The 19,987-nt window shown below is 35.6% G+C and overlaps 1 protein-coding gene and 1 non-coding gene across 2 annotated transcripts in view; one reads left to right on the forward strand and one right to left on the reverse strand.

Moving 5' to 3' along the window:
* SQLE (squalene epoxidase) overlaps window positions 1–19,987 on the forward strand; it is a 767,303-nt gene that overhangs the window by 128,348 nt on the left and 618,968 nt on the right. The gene's annotated exons all lie outside the window — the stretch shown is intronic.
* Window positions 17,498–17,681, reverse strand: LOC125997852 (U2 spliceosomal RNA). The gene has a single exon (XR_007491854.1). It is a non-coding gene; the product is annotated as a U2 spliceosomal RNA (small nuclear RNA).

The following is a 19,987-nucleotide window of genomic DNA, read 5'->3' on the forward strand; positions in this document are numbered from 1 at the left end:
TATAACTTTCCTTTTTTATAGCATTTTATATTTTAAAATATTCATATTAATATATTTGTAAATATATTCATTAATAGATAATGCAATTATTTTCTATTATGGCCCATAATCAACTCAAGGTGTATAAAAATATTTTTAAAAGCATTTTCACTGAGATACTGGGGTTTACAATACTGTTAATCATATTTTTATGGACACATCCATTCAACACTACTCTCACCAATAGCCTGCTTTCCTTTCAAAGGGCATGTGAATTTTTGACATTTATATGTTTACTTCAAGTTGAAGCAAAAAATAATTTGCACATATGATTTAAATTAACAATTTATCACTTGATAAATTGAGGGAAAAGCTTTCAACATTTATCAGACTGACACACAAAAAAAAAAAAGATCTGAAAAATTTAGGACAGTTTCAGTTTCAAGTATAAACCTAAGTTGTTTATACTCTTGAGAAACAATCTTACTTTCTGCATAATAGCAAGAAATTGCCAATTAAACTATTTGCATCAATTAGATCCCAATATCAGATGTTCTCTAAAAATACAAACTTGGTAAACTGTGATACTTTATAAAGGCAGAGAAGAAACAGTTCTTAAATAGATTTCCAACAAAATACTTATCTATAACAAAAATAACTGCTTTACAAAGCAATCTAAAACAAAATGGTCCTATAATTTATTAGGTCATTTGGTTTTATTAACTATATAAAGCTACACCACAGTAGCTATCCTATATTATCTTTATTAACTTTAAAGTAAAACATTTAAGTGATATCATTATAGATTTATGGCAGAAATTCCAAGAAAAGAAAATTTCTGCATCCATCCAGAAGCAAATAAATTTTGATTTTAACAGTGGCTTTTGCTCAGGCTCTAGTGTAGAAATCTAATATCCAGAGAGATCATTTAGAAAGCTGGCTTTGCCTATTTGATAGGGTTAAAGAGATTCCACTAGACCCAAACCTAAACCTCAAAAACGTTCTCTTTTACTCAACCAAGTAAGGAAGAAATAGAGCCAAAGATCAAGCAAGAGAGAATATAATTATCATAATTAATTAATACCAAATTTATCTAATTAATACTTTCCATGCTCCCCCAAGCTCAGGAAGTACATCAGGTCATCTGCTGTTAGAAGAGGAAAAATGTAAAGAAAGAAAGAGAAAGCTACCTGTCTCTAAGTAGACATACTCAGTTTGTTTCACATACCTAACCTATAGAATACATTGGTCAAATACATGTATGCTTTATCTACTATTCCCCTTTGGAAGTTCCTCTTACCAGTAAATACATCTAGTCAGTACCTGCATTTGAGCAGTAATACCAATCTTTTGGATAAGGATTAGGATACTAATCATTGAGGTATTTTCTTACCTCCTCCCCTAGGTATTACTTTTAAGTCTGTCTATGCAGTACTCTATAGATAAACCTATAAAGCAGACATAAAAATTTCAGTAAATAAACATTTGAGAAGATTATTTAGAAAAAATGGCAGGGCCCTTTCTTAGAGATACTAATGTTATATTACTAGGTGTGACCCAGGAATTGATATTTGATGCATAACAAGTATTTGAAACTGCTGGCTTGGAAATACTATATTAAATTTAAAATGTCAGAGTCTGAAGAAATAGGACAGCACTCCAGTAGGACACTTGTATTGACCAGAGTTTGACCCACACCACCTCATATGGTCCCCTGTGCACCGCCAGGAGTGGTTTCTGAGGGCAGAGCCAGGAGTAAGTCCTGAGCATCACCAGGTGTGACTCCAAAACCAAAATAAGTAAATTTAAATTTTAGTTCTAAAACAAAGTAAATTTTATATAAAGGAGAATGAATAAAATAGCAAAAATAAAAAATTAAAAAGAATAAATGAGTGAACATACCCAAGTCCAGCTAAATCTGATACAAGATTTCCCAAAGCAGCAGCTAAAAATTTTTAAATTGACAAGTAAATTGTTACACAGAAGCAAGAAAAATCAATACCACATTATCCTTATATAATCAATAAAGCACTGGTCTGAAAGAACTGTCCTATTTCTCAACTTATAACAAGTAAACTCATAAATATCGAAGAATATCAAGATTTCAAACAAGAGCAAAATTCTTTGAGATCTTAGTATTCTACTTCCATCAAATAGCAAGTTTTTTTCTGCTATGGCAGAAAATATTTTCATATTTGGTTTCAATATTAAGATACCTAAACAAGGCTAAAATAAAATTTAAAAACATCTGGCAATATTTTTCATTTGAATCTTTTAGACAATATTTAAGATAACTCAGATATTTGAAAGTTAGGAGTACTAAAGCTATATGTACAGCTCTGAAATTAAAGAAAATCAAGAAAAGTCTCATTTATTAACTCATCACTTTATAGTTTCTATATATAAAACATGATATAATTCAATCCACAAATTTTACTATTTTAATGAGCAGAGTAAACATTATGGAGAAAAAAAGAGAACTGAATAGGATAATAGAATTCTAGTAATATAGAATTATATTTCCAATAAGTATATATTTTCTTTGATTTTTTTTTCTACCCAACTTAAAAATACATAGTCAATGGAGACAGGGTTATAAAAGTTTTGGGGCAATACCAAACAAATTAAGAGAAAGAACAATTTTCAAATAGACAAATACTATTACCATTAGCTAACATAAAGTACTATATAAAATTTCTTAAGAGAATGTTATAAAATTTTAATAAGAATAAAGATTCTTATCAAAGAAAAATTAAAGCTATATTAAAGAATATCTTTAATATATTATTTCATATTAAGGATATTAAATAACATTAAATAGGATGTTAAATAGTATTAATTAAATATATTTAATATTATTTAATATCTTTAATATATTATTATTCAAGAATAAGATTAAAGATATATTAAAGAATATATTAAAGATTATTAAAGATTCTTTATTAAAGAATAAAGATTAAGGGTATAAACTAAATATAAATAGACATCTCACTGAGTAAACTGATTCAAGGAAATCATTTTCTTCTAATGAACCTACTGAAATGCTTTATATATATGCAAAAGAATAAGAATTTGTTATTATTAAATACCTGCCATAGTTGAAATTCCAAAAATAATTCCAATAGATAGCTCAATATGAGTTCCCTGAAAAAATGATTACAAGAAATTAACCTTAAAAATTAAAGCTAAAATGATTTAAAAGTATTAAAAAATAGATAAAACAGCATATACACAGATACGTGCAGCAAAAGTATATACATAATGAATATAAAAATCCATTTATGTCATAGCTCAATTACTAAATATTTATTCATGCAGAAATAAACAATTTAGATTGGACTTAAGGCTATCAAATTAGAAACAAATAAAGTGATATCATTCATCATTAGAAATTTATAATTTATATTTCCAAAGATGCTCTAAAACTCTTTGAGCAAAAAAATAAAGACCAATACTCCTAATTATAAAGTCTGAATGAGGTAACTATACTATTTGCTCCAGCCAAAGACTAAATATAAAATCTAAGCCAGTATCTAGAGACAGAACTCCTATCTGTACTCATTACATAGTAAGACTATATGATTTATTTGTAAGTAACAAAAGCATATAGGGCAGGAGTGATAGCACTGGAGTAGGGCCTTTGCCTTACACATGGCTGACCTGGGATGAATCCGGGTTCAATCCCTGGCAACCCAAATTATCCCCCGACCCTGCCAGGATCGATTTCTAAGCACAGAGCCAGAAGTAACCCCTGAGCACTACCAGGTGTGAGCCAAAAACCTAAATACACACATACATATTTTTTGAAAAAAGAAAATATATTTCAAAGAAATGGCAGAAACTTAGTGTTGTTCAGGATCTAAGAAGTAACCCAATTTCCCTATTCTGGTTGAGGGGGCTTGGGAGGATTTTATTGTTGTATTGGAGCCACACCTAAAGATGTTCAGGGCTTACTCCTGGCTTTACACTCAAGGGTCACTCCTGGTGAATTCTGGGGACCTATATATAGGGTGTCAGGGATAAAACCCAGCGAGTCACAAGCAAGACAAACACCTTACCCACTATACTATTGAGTTGGCTCATAGTTACCCTACACTGACCCTTTAACACCCTCTAAATCTCTATACAAATGTCAAAATACTTCCTTTCAGCATTTAAATAATATTTTCCCTATTTCAGTGGTAGAGAAAAAGTTTATTCAGATAATAGTATAGGTACTAATAATAAAAGAAAAGCTAAAATGTTGAGTGAGTCATTTAAAACTGAAAATTTTTTTTCAGAGAAACCTTAATTCAGAAAATCTATTCAAGACCACAAGTCAAGGGGCCGGAGAGGTGGTGCTAGAAGTAAGGTGTCTGCCTTGCAAGTGCTAGCCTAGGACGGACCACAGTTCGATCCTCCAGCATCCCATATGGTCCCCCTCAAGCCAGGAGTGATTTCTGAGCACGTAGCAGGAGTAACCCCTGAGCGTCAAACAGGTGTGCCCCCCCCCAAAAAAAAGACCACAAGTCATAAAGTAATGATAATGGGGTTTTCATACAATTAGATTTGACTTACATTAACTATTTAATCAATCTAGCAAGTCATGTTGGAATTTCAGAAAAGGAAGTGTAGTTGAATAAACTTAGATTCAGAGAAAAGCTAAATGCTTTTCTCTTTTAGTATTTTAGTTTTTTATATACATATCAGTGGTTTTTATATATGGTTTATATATATATATATATATATATATATATATCAGCATAAATGCCCAAGATCAATTTTTAAAAAATAAACTAGTATTTTCGAATGCTGCTTTAGAGTTTCTTGCTAGAGTCTAATGCTAAAGAATTATTCAGTGGGTGCTTATGAAGTCTGGTTCCTTCCATGACTGTTGGTGTAGCAGGACACCTTCCTGCTGCTTTCTAAGTTTCCTCAGCCAGGAATGGCTGGACTTTCTAACTATAGATGATCCTTATCAACTTGGAGAGATAAATACTGACAAAGAAAATTATTCTTGAATTAATTAATCTTGGATCCTTATTTGAGTGAACTTTTATAATTTATACAAGTAAATTAAGTTTTACTACTTTAAAACTAAAGGTACTATTTCTGTTCCTCTGTAGTATATGTGACCTCCAAAACATCAAAAACTAAAGTCAAAATTAGTAATAAAAAAGGCAAATCAGTCATCTCTGAGACTAAACACTTTGGAAAATCAGCCTTAGAGTAGTAACATGACCACAGCAAATGGGAACTTTTTTTTTTTTATCACTACAATATGACTCAAGACAGACGGGAGATGTCACAGTATGCTGAACTGAAACTTGCCCCACCTTTGTGATAGTTAAAAGGACAGAATGTAGGACAGGGAAGAGATAGCTCAAAGGACAGAACACTGTATAGTGCACAGAAGGTCTGAATTAGATCTCTGGCACAGCCAGCATCACTGCAAGGCGGTGCTGAGCACCCTCTGGCTTGGTGCAAAAATAAATAAATAATGGATACACTATACATCAAAACACCATTTAAACATTTCTGCATGGGGACAGTTGAACAAGGAACTAACCAACTAACATTATGATGAAAACTACTGGTACAATGAAAGATCAGAAAATTTTACATACTTTTTCTTTTCAAAATTACATAATTTTCATACTTTAATAAGAAAGTTGCAATCAAAATAGGATAATACAGATTGAAAAATTATGCGCTATCAATGATTTAACAAAAGTGGTAAATATTAATAAATATGTCTTCAATTATAGCCTAATCAACATGAAAAAAACTTTATAGTACAATATAGTTATATATATAGTACAATATAGTTTATTAGAAAAAGTGAGACTATATTATATCTTACTAACTCAAAATAGAAAAGGTGAGAAGAACTTACTGCGACAATCATAATTGCATTATCCAAAAAGCCAAAACCTATGAAAGGTATGGCATTGTGGATGAATACTGAAAAACATAAAAACAGATGTTTTATAAGATTTCTATAATTTTAAAACAACAAAAACAATACAAATAAAGTCTTCTGAACAGATTTGGTAATCCTCGAAACTTACTTTTCTACACATGCTTTAGGAGTAACTTACTTGGTACAAGTTATGGAATCCAGCTCAGAGTTACATGGCCTGAGTATTATTTTAAAATCTGATAAAAAATATCAAATACTTGATCATGGAGGGAAATAAAGCACATGTCTAAAATGATCATCTTAGGCTTTTATGACTGTTCTACTGGCAAGATAGATGCAAAATAAATAAATTATATACAGTTAACATCCAAACAAGGGGCCAGAGAGCAGTAGGGCATTTGCCTTGCACACAGCCAATCCAGGACAGACAGTGGTTTGAATCTTGGCATCCCATATGGTGCCCCGTGTCTGCCAGGAGTAACCCGAGTGCCACCGGATGTGACCCAAAAACAAAACTAACCAACAAAACAGTCAGCAAAACAAATAAATATACAGCACCAGAATTATTTTATCATTATTAGCATGGATAAACATCCATAAGAGAAACCTTTTTTTGTTTGTTTGGGGCCACAGTCATTGATGCTCAGGGGTTACTCCTGGCTATGCACTCAGAAATCGCTCCTGGCTTGGGGGACCGTATGGGATGCTGGGGAATCGAACCACGGCCAGTCCTAGGTCAGCCACATGCAAGGCAAATGCCCTACTGCTGCGCTACCACTCCGGTCCCAATAAGAGAAACCTTTTATGCCTAAAGTCTGATCACAAAATTGATTTCCATATTAGAAATAATTTTTGATACTTCCAATCAAATTTCAGAAAAGCTAGTTGGTTACTTTACTCACTAAACCTGTTTATTTAACTATTGGAATAATGTGATGATCTCATATATATTCATAAGTATACATATATACAAAGTCTTTATCATCCATCAACAGATACCTTCCATTACTTCACAAAGGATAAAGAATATTTGCTTTAAATCAAAGTGTACTTTGACTTCTTTTTAACATGAAACATCTTAATTCTGTAGGTATTATGATAAATCTTAAGATAATAGATATGTAACTAGAAGGAACTAAGTCATATATATATATATATATATATATATATATATATATATACACTTATACATTTAGTTTCATTGTTGTGTGTATTTGTATCTTTCATTGCAGAATTCCTGGAGCTTAGAAGATGGCTCAAAAAACATTAGCTTGAGGACCACTAACCTGAAAAGAAGAATTCCGGAATTACAGAATTAAAGGCAGTCTGTAAAATTAAAAGCTAAGGATAGTTAAAATATATCATTTTAATTAATCTATAAAATGGCTAAGGTACTCTTCAACATCCGTTCAAAATTTAAAGTTTTATACTACATCCAAAAACTAGTGCCTTAAGCCAATTTAAATTCAGTAACCTGAACCTTTTTTCTTTTAATTATACATGAAGTATAACTAAAATATAAAACAGAAAAAAACAGTTATGAAAGTTTGAGGAGTTCCAAAGTAGGTAGAAGACTGCCAGACTACATGTCTTTCACCTTCGGCCTGGTTTGAATTATTTCATCTGCAACTCTGATTCAGACTCATTCACCTGGGCTTGGAGATAAGGTGCTTGAGGTGATTTTGCACCTGGTGCCTAAACAGCGATCTAGGACCCAGGGACCCCTAAAGAACGCAAAGATGGTGGGTGACTTGATTCTGGTGGATTGTCACCATGACGGCCCCTTTGAGCTGGACTGAGTGTCCTGTGCCTTTCACTGGAACATTAGTGAACACAGCTTCTGTTCTGAATGGCTTTATGTTGCTCTGATCTATCTCCTGCATTTCTTACTCTGGACTGTATGTGCCATGCTTTCTAAAGATTCTCCTGTACCCATGCCACAAGAGAAGAAGAGTTTCTTTCCAGGGGTGATGAGATCTCAATCTAAAGGCCTTCCCAGGGCTGATAATTTATCGTTTACTACTGGCACTAAACCAGAGAGACTCCCATCTCCCAAGAATGATGAACCAGTTACTACTGCCTCTGCAGACTCTGAGTCTGAAAATGGCTCAACCAGAGAAATCCCAGCACCCCAAGCACTGAATCAAGTAGGCAAGTCAGTGCTGGCAATCCAAGTCCTGGGCACTGTCAAATGGTTCAATGTTTGAATGGTTATTTGTTTATCAACAGAACTAACACCAAAGACAATGTCTTTGTTCACTGGACAGCTATTAAGATAAAACAATCCCAGGAAGTTTCTGTGTAGTGTTGGAGAGAGGAGACTGTGGAGTTTGATGTTGTGAAAGGAGAGAGGGGTCCAAAAGCTGCTAATGTATCTGGACCTGGAGGAATACTAGTAAAAGATAGCAGATATGCTCCCAATCGATATAGGTTCTGCCAATTCATCTCCTGGCCTCACTCAGCTGCCCCACCATCTATGGTGGCAGAGGACCCCTCAGCAGATCAGAGGCAGGCAGTGAAAGGGAGAGGTGAAGACTCTGGGCAGCCTCCCAGATGCCAACATCTAACATCTTTCCTCTACCAGAGGCACCTTTTGCCAGGATCACGGTCCCAGCAGCCTATCACAGAAGGGGAAGATGGAGAAGAGGGAGCATTCAAGGCCAGCTGAAGACTTGCAGAGAGCAGGCTGCTTTCAGAACTTCCTGCACGTGGGTTACCTCCAAACATTTAACTTCCTTCCAGGGGTCTCAAACTCAATTTACCTGGGGGCCACAGGAGGCAAAGTCAGGGTGAATCTTGAGTGCAAAGTCAGTAGTAAGTCTTGAACATTGGGGGGTGTGACCCAAACAACTAAAACAAAACAAAACAAAACAAGATTCCTCTAGGGCAGGGCCACAAAATGTTGTACGGAGGGCCACAAACGGCCCGCAGGGCCACGAATTCGAGACCCCTGTTAGGCTAATCTCTTGACCCTATTTTCATTGGTCACTATATTGCTGGTTAAATTGTGTTTTTTATATGTGTGGATCTTATTGTTTTGTTTTATGCCTCACTTCAAGCAGAAAATTTTGTATTCAACATTGGTACTTTAGTGTTGGCTTGCACAATTCCGTGGAAATGCATAATGTTGTTAGTTTTAAGAGTTCTCGGCTATCCTAGTGAATGTTTCCCAATTGCTATAGTATTTTATTGTGTACCTTATGTAGCAGTTTATTCTCAAATTATGTCTAAAAAAAATGTTCTAATCTCTGTCCATAGAAGTAGATGGAAAAGAAACTTGGATACTATAAACTCTGATTAATAGTGCTCATAAGAATGTTTTAACAAACTTATTTTCAAACTATATATATCTACAGAAATGTTCTTGTGATTTTGTTTATGAAGAGGAACTCAGATGTTCTAAACTTGTATTAGTGATTGGTGTAAGAATGTTTAAGATTTTTCTAAGTAAGTGTATCTGCAGAAAGGTTCTAATGTTTATGTTTAGAGACAACGAAGATGGTGTTGTGAGATGTATAATGATATGAAAAGATATGAAAAAAGCTGATTGTTTTGAGAATGATGTATACAGTTTAAACTTTGATGCAGCCAAATTTTACTGTGCCTATGCAAAATAACCATTTTTGCAAATTCTGATCTGGAGTTCCTGCCTCTAGCAGAGAACAAAAGAACCTGGCTTATGTACCCTTCAATTTTTTGAACAAGAAGGGGCAGTGTTACTCCACCCTGGATTTACGTGTAGCGACCTGAGACCCACCCATTTCTGGGAGGGGGTCTTGGGAACCGGATATTAGGTGTGACCTTACCTGCAAGACCCGGCTCATTCCTGGGAGGGGTCTTGGAATAGGTAGATAAACCCTGGAGCCAGGGGAGTCTGCCTTTTCGGCCCTGCTGAGCTCGCTGGCTTTGGGGCCTCTGTGTTCTGGTCTTTGACCAGCATGAAGCCCAAAGGGAAGATGGCTAACAGGAGATAAGACGCAGGGCTAGCAAAGTATTGCTGTGCTCGAAAGGTTATGAGTAGGCCACACACATGTGGTGGATAGGGCATGAATAAAGTTGATGCTTCCTGATGTCTGTCTCTGGATGAGTTTGATTTCGCCGTTCACCTAACCTGGGACCTGCTGGCTGAATGGGGGATCGCGAAGCCACGTGGCCTGGGGTGGCAGAGAGAAATCCTTCACCATCCATAGCCATCCAGCCCCATCGTTAATTATTTAATGCTACAGGGCAGTTGTTAGATTACACTTTATTTTACCTAAAACAAAGATCATCCTTGGTTTCTTTGTATGCTTGTTTACAACTTGGATTTACCTCCAGAGAATGTCTTACTTGTAAACCTGGGGCTGGTCCCTGTACTCAATAAAAATGGTAGTTCTGGCAGGCACAGGAGCTCCGTACTAGGTAGAAGACTGCCAGATTACATTGTTTCACACTCCAAAAAAAAAAGAAGTCATGAAAGTTTATCACTAACATCAGTTATGTACCAATCAAGGAAGGCTAAAACAATTTAAACTAGAAAGAAAACACAATCTTCCCACACCACTATGAAAGACTAATAAGAACAAAAAAAATTTAGGAAATATTCTAGGTAAGATTTCTTCTTGCTTCAAACAAAAATAGCCAAAATAAAAAGCAGGATTTTTTAATTATACAGAATATCACTATTTATTTATTTATTTAGGTTTTGGAGGCACACATCTGACTGTGTTCAGGACGTACTACTGTCAAGAGCTGAGAACTGTATGCACTTCTGGGAAACCAACTCAGTTACACAGCCTGAGTATTATTTTACAATCTAATAAAAATATCAAAAATCAAACAGTAAAGTTAAAAAGGCAGTACAGCAGATTAGGCACTTTGCACACAGTCAACTAGGTTTGATACCTAGCACCTATGTGGTCCCAAGAGTCCCACCAGAAGTGATCTATCTGAGGACAAGTGGGTATGGCCCAAAGAAACAACAACAACAACAACAAAAAATACCCAGAAATAGCATGTTAATAAAATGTAATATTTTGGGCTTACTCTCAAGTCTTCATTTGCTTGTCTGTTTCTTTGCTTGCCTATTTCCACTCTGAGAAAACATAGGCTTCTCCCTTTCTCTCCCCTCACTTCTTTCTAAACAAATTTCAATAAAACTATCTTTTAAAACAAGTAAAGGAACAAAAAATAAAATGGCATTTTTGAACTTATAAATCTAGCCTTAGTTCTTTGACTTTTTGTCTGTCTAGCTGCTTACTGAACTTTAATAATAAGTAAATATATATATACAACATATGTACAATCCAATTTCCAAAACAATACATACTTGACAAAAGTAAATTAAAGTTTAATTCACAAAATGAAGTTTTTACAGTGAAGAGAGATTTTTCACTGAAAAGAAATCTTCCAAATCAGGCCCGGAGAGATAGCACAGCAGCATTTGCCTTGCAAGCAGCCAATCCAGGACCAAAGGTGGTTGGTTCGAATCCTGGTGTCCCATATGGTCCCCTGTGCCTGCCAGGAGCTATTTCTGAGCAGACAGCCAGGAATAATCCCTGAGCACCGCTGGGTGTGGCCCAAACCCCCCCCCCCCCAAAAAAAGAAATCTTCCAAATCACTTTCTCAGGGATCAGTTACCATTTAAGGTATTTCTAAAATGAGTATCTAAAAAATATCTTAAATTAGATGCTAAGGTTATTAAAAAATAAGATGAAGCTAATTGCCATGCTAGAGAAACTTGGTTAATAAAACCAACACACTACTATAATATTTACTGCATACTATAAAATATATCATAAAACTAATATGTCCTATACACAAAATTTATTTTCAACACAAAGAAAATATCAGGGAGAATCATAAAGGATTATTAAAAAATAAAAATATTAATTTTTAAATTATTCTGGAATTCAGAAAAAATATTTCTTTACTTACAAACTATATTCACTCGAAACAGCTGGATTTTAAATAGTTTATTTTTATTAAATAAGTCTATTCTCTAGGTATTTAATAATATTCAGATAATCTGTGATATTTTTTCCCAGTTTCCTTTGGGAAATACTGCTCTCTAGTAGTTGTTAGCAAATCATATCTATTATTTTTTGCCCTGCCCCATATCTAATATTTAATTTTAGTTCACAATCTATTCAAACTCTTAAATAATTTTCTTGCACTCTTTATAAAATTCTAAACTGTTTTACATTATTTTGGTGTTAGGCCTTGAATGTTTATTCTGATCATAATAGGTTATGAAAGCATACAAGAAATACTTTACAGTTCTTTTCTTTGGTGGTTTTAAATTACTTTACTTTCTTCATTATCATGCAAAGCAAGTAAGAAATATTTCTCTGTAAAAGAATAGTTCAACTTCAGACGTGAGCCTAGCAATTTTACTTCTGCAGTTATCCAATTTAAACCCAAGCTATAATAAGCATACCCTTTTTCCTGGGAAATGTACAAATCTCTACCATAAATGTAATTCTTTTTCTAGATGTAATATTTTAACAATATTAAATGCTATTAGCATAAAGGACCTTAATAACCCAACACACAGAGATGTCTTGAACCAAAATATAACTTTTAATTTTATAATAATAAATGGGCTAATCTGCTCTACCTGGCAAGAATTTAATTCACTGATATGTTTTATTGCAGTGAATAAAAAACTTAAAATCAAATTATAGCTGTGCATGCACATAGAGTTAACAATTATAGAATTATTACCGTATCTCAGCTGTCCTGGGGTGGGAGGTGGAGCTTCCAATTTTTCTAAATAAGGAAAAAGGACATGAGTCAAGAGTTAGTTACTACTGCATGATCTCTTTATTATTATAATGGTTAAAACAACAGATCTTAAAATGGGAGAATAAATTTGTATCATGCAGGTTCATCAATCAGATTAGCAGACCAAAGTTATCCACACAGAAAAAAATATTACTTGGTAAATATTAATTAAATTACAAGACTGAAAAAACAAAAACCTAAGTTAAGTCACAGGCCTCCCATGAACCTGATAGTCCTCGTAAAGCATTCATTTTTAAAGAATTCTTGAACCTGTAAAATTAGCCTGTTTAGACAGTAATCCTAGATAATTTAAAAATTAGAGATAAAATACTGATTTCGGGGGGGAGTGAAGTATTCAAAAAGATCAGTATGCCCTTTAAAATCAGAAATATTATATTTTAAAGCAACATATTACAATTAAACCTCACTGATTTATATTCTGTGTAATCTTCATTTATAATATTTCAGTATTTTAAGCTTTGATCCCTACTTTACCAAAAGATACAAATTCTCAAGTAAAGACAAATGATAATAAGCAGAATCACAAATAAGGACTAGGGAGATTATAATCTGCATAAGGCACTTGCTTTGCAAGCAGTAGACCCCGAGTTCAATCACAGATGATTCCTAAACAAAGAACCAGAAATAAGCCTTAAATACAGCCAGATGCAGCCCAAAACCCAAACTATTTTTTAAAATTGCAAATTTAGCACAATGTGTGCCTTAATAGAATTTTCACAAGTATAATCAGTAAGTAAACTCATTAAATCTAAGTTAGCAATCATTACAAAGAAGCAATCTGCCTAAAGTCCTAATCTGTGATATACCTAAGAATACTACGGTCAAATAGGAGAGAATCTTCCCATCACTGTCCTCATCCAATCCAACAGAATTAACTGAGAACCTATACAAAGAATTCACACATGGATCACTGTATCATTAAAATGCAGTACAAAAATAACACTGCCCCAAATATATATGTGTAATTATATATAATACAAACTGGATGTATATTTTCTAAAATGTTTATAACCTATGCCAATATAACAATTAAGGAACTTAGTTTCTAAAAGCAAAAGAAAAAAAAAAAGGAATTTAAGTACGTGCCAAGAAAACAGGCCAAGAACCAACGAGCGTGTTTTTCATTACTGGGAAACTAGCCTTGAGCACAGAGCTAGGAATAGCTAGGAATAGCACTGCCTGGTATGACCCAACAAACAAACAAAAAATAGCAAAAAGTAAATATATCTCCATCGAAGCTATCTTGTAAAAAGAGGAATACAGGGGTTGGAGAGATAGCATGGAGTTAAGGCATTTGCCTTGCATGCAGACAGAAGGTAGTTCAAATCCCAGCAACCCATATGGTCCCCTGAGCCTGCCAGGAGCAATTTCTGAGTGTAGAGCCAGGAGTAATCCCTGAGCGCTGCCGGGTATAACCCAAACCCCCCTCCCCCCAAAAAAAGAGAGAAATACAATCCATATTTATGTGCTATTTTACAAAAAAATAAAGGAGAGAGAAATAGTGGGTTTTCAAAAAGAAATACAGTAATACAGTTATCATAATTTAGAACATTGGGGGGGGGGGCACACCTGGCAGCTCTCAGGTTATTCCTGGCTCTAAGGTCAGAAATGTCTTGCATGCAGTAGGATGGTGGTTTGAATCCCGGCATCCAATATGGTCCCCCGAGCTTGCCAGGAGAGGTTTCTGAGCACAGAGCCAAGAGTAACCCTTGAGCACTGCCAGGTGTGACCCAAAAATCAAAAAACAAACAAACAAAAAACTACACTTTGAAAGCACACCAATGTTTTTTGATTATTTGGGGAGGGAGGTTCTGAATTCTTAAATTCAAGACCCCACTGTATTTTGGGCTTTGGATGCAATAAATATGCAAAACTGGTTACATTCTAGAAATAGTAATTACATACTAGAAATATTTGCTAGCTGCATTACTCTCAGCACAGTTCTGACATGAAAAGCTGTTGTCAGCTAGCTGAGAGGAACATCTTGAAATGCCTAAAATTCTACAAGCAGCATTTCCTCAAAATGATAAGAATAGAGTCATTGTTTTATTTTGTTTTTAAACTTCCTACATATTGAGTATTTAAAATATTTTACAAATCTTTTTTTTTTTTAGGTCACACCCACCAGCGATCAGGGGTTACTCTTGGTTCTATGCTCAGAAATCTCCCCTGGCAGGCTCGGTGACCATATGGGATGCCGGGATTTGAACCACCATCCTTCTGCCTGTCTAAGGCAAACGCTTTACCGCTGTGCTATCTCTCTGCCCCCAATCTTTTACAAATCTTAAGAAAAAAACATTAAGGGCCACCAGATTCAAAAAATGTATTCAACCAGCTGCTTTCTATATAAATACAAATGTAGATATTTTAGTTTTTTATTAGCTTCACCTAAAGAAAGGCAAAATCAGTTAAGAAGAGAAAGACAAAAATGAGAAATGAAGCAAGTTAAAAAAAAAAAAAACAGATGGAGGGCAGAAGAGATAGCACAGCAGTATAGTTGCCTTGCACACAGCCAATCTAGGACGAACCTGGGTTCAATTCCTGGCATCCCATATGGTCCCCCAAGCCTGCCAGGAGAGGTTTCTGAGCACAGAGCAAGAGTAACCCTTGAGAGCCACTGGGTGTGACCCAAAAAAACCAAAAATAAATAAACAACAAAAGAAGAAAAACAGATGGAGTAAAATACAGAGAAAACTTGATCAGTGTATTCTTCGACATAAATTTGGGGACCTGGCTCCAACATCAATCTCTGATATAGGTTTGGGGACCTTATTCCAAAAGCTACAAACTTAGTAGCTCTAACTTACAGGAAACTAACTGAAGACTCAGCAACAGGTAAATGAAGATGATTTGGTACGGATGTGCGCAGAATACCATTCCACTGAAATACTACCATTTGCAACAACGCGGATGATCCTAGAGTCCCTCCTTAATCAAATTAAGACAGAAGGAAAAAGATAAACACCTTATGACTTTACTCAGATATGGAAGAAAGAGAAAATTAACTAATGTGCTACATGAAACAGAAAAATTAAATAGTTTGATTTGGGGTTTTTTTGTTGTTGTTGTTGTTGTTTGTTTTTTCAGTCTCATAAAAGGCCACACAAGAAAGACTCACTAAATATGGACAAGTGAATTGGTATATGATAGAAAAAAAACTGCTAGACAGAAATTATCTCTAGCTTGCCCAAGGGATCCAAGTTCTGTAAGATACAGGACTATTGTATCTCTGTACAATATTAATTTTTTTAAGAAAATAAATGGGTTTTTTTGTTTGCTCTTAATTCTTGACCAATTGTATTTTTTTTAATTGACTAAAATGCCAACTGGCAGGTGAGAAAACTGGCTAACTGTAGACTCTTATAAGATTCCAGTTTGTTCTACAAGCCCTTGACCTCCTTTAAACATGTATCTCGCTTGCTTATTTCCTTGCTTTCTTATTTCCACTCTGAAGATGCCCATGTTCTTTTTCTTGTTTGTTTTGGTTTGGTTTGGTTTTGGTTTTGGGCCACACCTGCAACACTCAGGGGTTACTCCTGGCTCTGCGCTCAGAAATTGCTCCTGGAAAAAAAAAGAAAAGAAAAGAAACCTTGAAGTCATACACTCATCTCAAATGACTATACTTTAGTAGCATTTTTTGTTTTTGAAAACTTTTAGAATAAGACTATGATTTGAAGTTTTTATATTTTTTATTTCATAGTTACAGAATAAATTCATACTTCTAAAACAACACAGGATTTGTAACTTAGAGTGTAGTCTCATTTTAGGTAATCCTGAAATGAGTAGTGGTAACAAACTCTAGATTTGTTCTATATACATACATATGTCTATATACATACATATTTTAATTTTACCAGGCGAGTGAAGTTAGAGAAATAACTACTCTGAGAACTATCATAACAATGTCAGTGAGTGAGAGATGTAGAAAGCATGTCTTGAATACAGGCAGAAGGGTGAGCGTTGGGAAGAGTGGGGGCATTGGTGATGTTGCACGGGTGAAGGGGGGGTGTTCTTGTTATGACTGAAACCCATATGTTTGTAATCACGATGTTTAAATAAAGAACAAAACAAAAAAATGATGTTGGATACTGAATCCCAACTACAATCATGCTTGCAATCATGGTGCTTAAATAAAGATTTTATTTTAAAAATATAAAAAAAATCTATATACATACATATTTTAATTTTACCAGGTTAATCACATGAATTTTTTTTTTTAGTATTGGGGGGGGGGCTTGGGCCACACCCGGCCTCAGTCAGGGTTTTTTTCTAGCTCTATGCTCAGACATCACTCCTGACAGGCTCAGGGGACCACATGGGATGCCGGGAATCAAACCTAGGTCCATTCTAGGTACGCCACATTCAAAGCAAACGCCCTACTGCTGTGCTATCTCTCCAGCCCTCTTTATTTATTTATTTTTATTCCCCCGAAGGGGGTGCATCGTTCCTGGAAGTACTGCAATACCAGGTCGATGCATGTAGCTACTGTATTTGCCAGCATATAAGACGACGGGGAATATAAGACGACCCCCTAAGTTTGCAGTTAAAACATAGGTTTAGGCCTATATTTGCTGTATCAGACAGAACGTTCCTGTGCTGCAACTGTATGTACCACAGTGAGCCAATCACAACAGGCAAAGGTCCAAAGGTTCTACTGTCATAGACTTCCTCTCTGACTCTGGCCCATCTGAGCAGGCTTTTGACAGTGTAGATTCGGGTCCAGAACATTGTCCAATTTGCATGCATAAAAGCCTGCTTGGATTGGCTGAGTCAGAGAGGCGGTCCGAGCAGCCTGGCAGTGATTGGTGCAGGATCGAGTTGGTTTTGTGGCAATATTCAGACAATTTTCGTTTAGCGACATATTGAAACATTTTTCGGGGATATACTCGGCATATATTTCATCTCCTGGTGTCAAAAATCCATTTAATATATTGTTGGATAGGCAACATATCAGATATTAAACTAATAAGAACAGGTACCACACTTGATCTTAGCCAAAAGGCCAAGAGGCAACGATTTTTTTATTTTGTATTCTTTATTAATAAAATGTTGTACTGCAAAAATAGAACAATAAAATAGACTGTGTGAACCGCACCCTACAGCTACAGTCATATCCACTTCTAGGTCAGCTCCATAGACTCATTTTATTTTCAAAAGAGATGTAAATGAAGCCACAAAATATCATAGGTACACTGACAAATAAAAAAAAAAATCGCTCCTGGCGGGCTGGGGGACCATATGGGATGCCAGGAACCGCTAGGTCGGCCATGCCCTGCCGTCGCTGTGCTATCACTAGGCCCCCATGGTTTTTTTGGTTTTGTTTTTTTTATATATAATTATCTTTATTTAAACACCATGATTACAAATATGATTATAGTTGTATGATTACAGTCATGTAAAGAACACCCCCCTTCACCAGTGCAACATTCCCACCACCAATTTCCCAGATCTCCCTCCTCCCCACCCCCCCACACCTGTACTTGAGACAGGCTTTCTGCTACCCTCATTCATTCACATTGTTATGATAGTTTTCAGTGTAGTCATCTCTCCAACTGCACTCATCACTCTATGTGATGAGCTTCATGTCATGAGCTGCCCCTACCAGCCCTCATCTCTCTTGTCTCTGAGATACTGTTAGAAATGTCTCATTTTTCTTAAAGCCCATAGATGAGTGAAACCATTCTGCGTCTTTCTCTCTCCCTCTGACTTACTTCACTCAGCATAATATCCCATGTTTTTTTTAAACACGTATTTTATCTTTCTCTACTTCTACATCTTTCTAAACAAGTTTTATTCATTAAAAATTATCTTATATCGGGGCTAGAGAGATAGCATGAAGGTAGGGTGTTTGCCTTTCATGCGGAAGGACGGTGGTTCGAATCCCGGCATTTCATATGCTCCCCTGAGCCTGCCAGGGGCGATTTCTGAGCGTAGAGCCAGGAGTAACCCCTGAGAGCTGCCGGGTGTGACCCAAAAGTAAAAATAAAAATAAATTATCTTGTATTGGGGCCAGAGAGATAGCATGGAGGTAGGGCGTTTGCCTTTCATGCAGAAGGACGGTGGTTCGAATCCCAGCATCCCATATGGTCCCCTGTGCCTGCCAGGGGCGATTTCTGAGCATAGAACCAGGAGTAACCCCTGAGCACTGCCGGGTGTGACCCAAAAATCAAAAACAACAAAACAAACTAACAAAAAATTATCTTGTATCACTAAAAAAAAAAAAAGATTCCAGTAAATTTTTTGATCCTACTTAAATTTTTCTGTTTCACAAAGTAAGCAATTGATTTTCATCTGACACCAGTAAGAAGTTGCTCTCAGTACATATTTTTGGGATGATTATTCTAAAACCACGTCTATGCTCCAATGCCTGTATAACCTCTAACTAAAGTTAGAGTTCATTGAGTTTTGGGCCAACCTGACGTTGTTCAGGGGTTATTCCTAGTTCTGTGCTCAGAAATCACTCCTGGAAGGTTTGAGGGAGTATATGCATCGAACCCGGTCAGTCCTGGGTAGGCCACATGAAAGGCAAATGCCCTACCACTGTACTATCTGTCTGGCCTCCCCATATTTGCTTTAATTCTGGAAAATCCAATAGGCTTTATGAACTGTTGCCTCATAATTAAAATAACTTATATGTTCAAATGTTTTATTCATGTTCAAAGCACACTAAAATTTAACTTTTTAGTTGACTGTGACTATGCTTAAAGTAAAAAATTCTCTAAAATTGTACAACAAACAAGTTTTAAACTAGAACCTATGAGACTACCACAATTCCCTAACCATGTACAAAGTTTCATACTTATACTATAACTGTGTTCATTTGTGATTACACTCATCTAGAGAAACATAATTACCAATATATCCATCTAGGGAAATGCCATTACAGATTTTGTTCCTATACCGAGTATAAAATTATATAGGAGGTTTGGTGTTCTGCACCATAAGATTATAGGTTTCTGTTTTACTTTACTAGCACATTTCTATGTTCAGGGCTATAATCCACAGACTTGTGGGTAAAGGAGAAAAAAAACAAGGGAAGATGCCACGGATTGAAGCCAGGACATCCACATGCATGTGTTTTGTTACTTAATTACATTACCAGCCCAACATTTAATTTATGTAATTGTGGACTACACCAGGCTGTGCTCAGGGCTTACTCCTCTGTACTCAGGAATCACTTCTGGCAGGCTCAGGGTGCCCATATTACCAAGGATCGATCCCACCCAGGTCAGCTATATACAAGGCAAATACTCTATTTAATACCTCTCTGGCCTCACCAACCTGGTCATTCAGAGAGCAGAATGGAGTAATAGTTAAAAC

The sequence above is a fragment of the Suncus etruscus genome, chromosome 19 (genome assembly GCF_024139225.1).
Source record: "Suncus etruscus isolate mSunEtr1 chromosome 19, mSunEtr1.pri.cur, whole genome shotgun sequence".
NCBI classification, from domain to species: Eukaryota; Metazoa; Chordata; class Mammalia; order Eulipotyphla; family Soricidae; genus Suncus; species Suncus etruscus.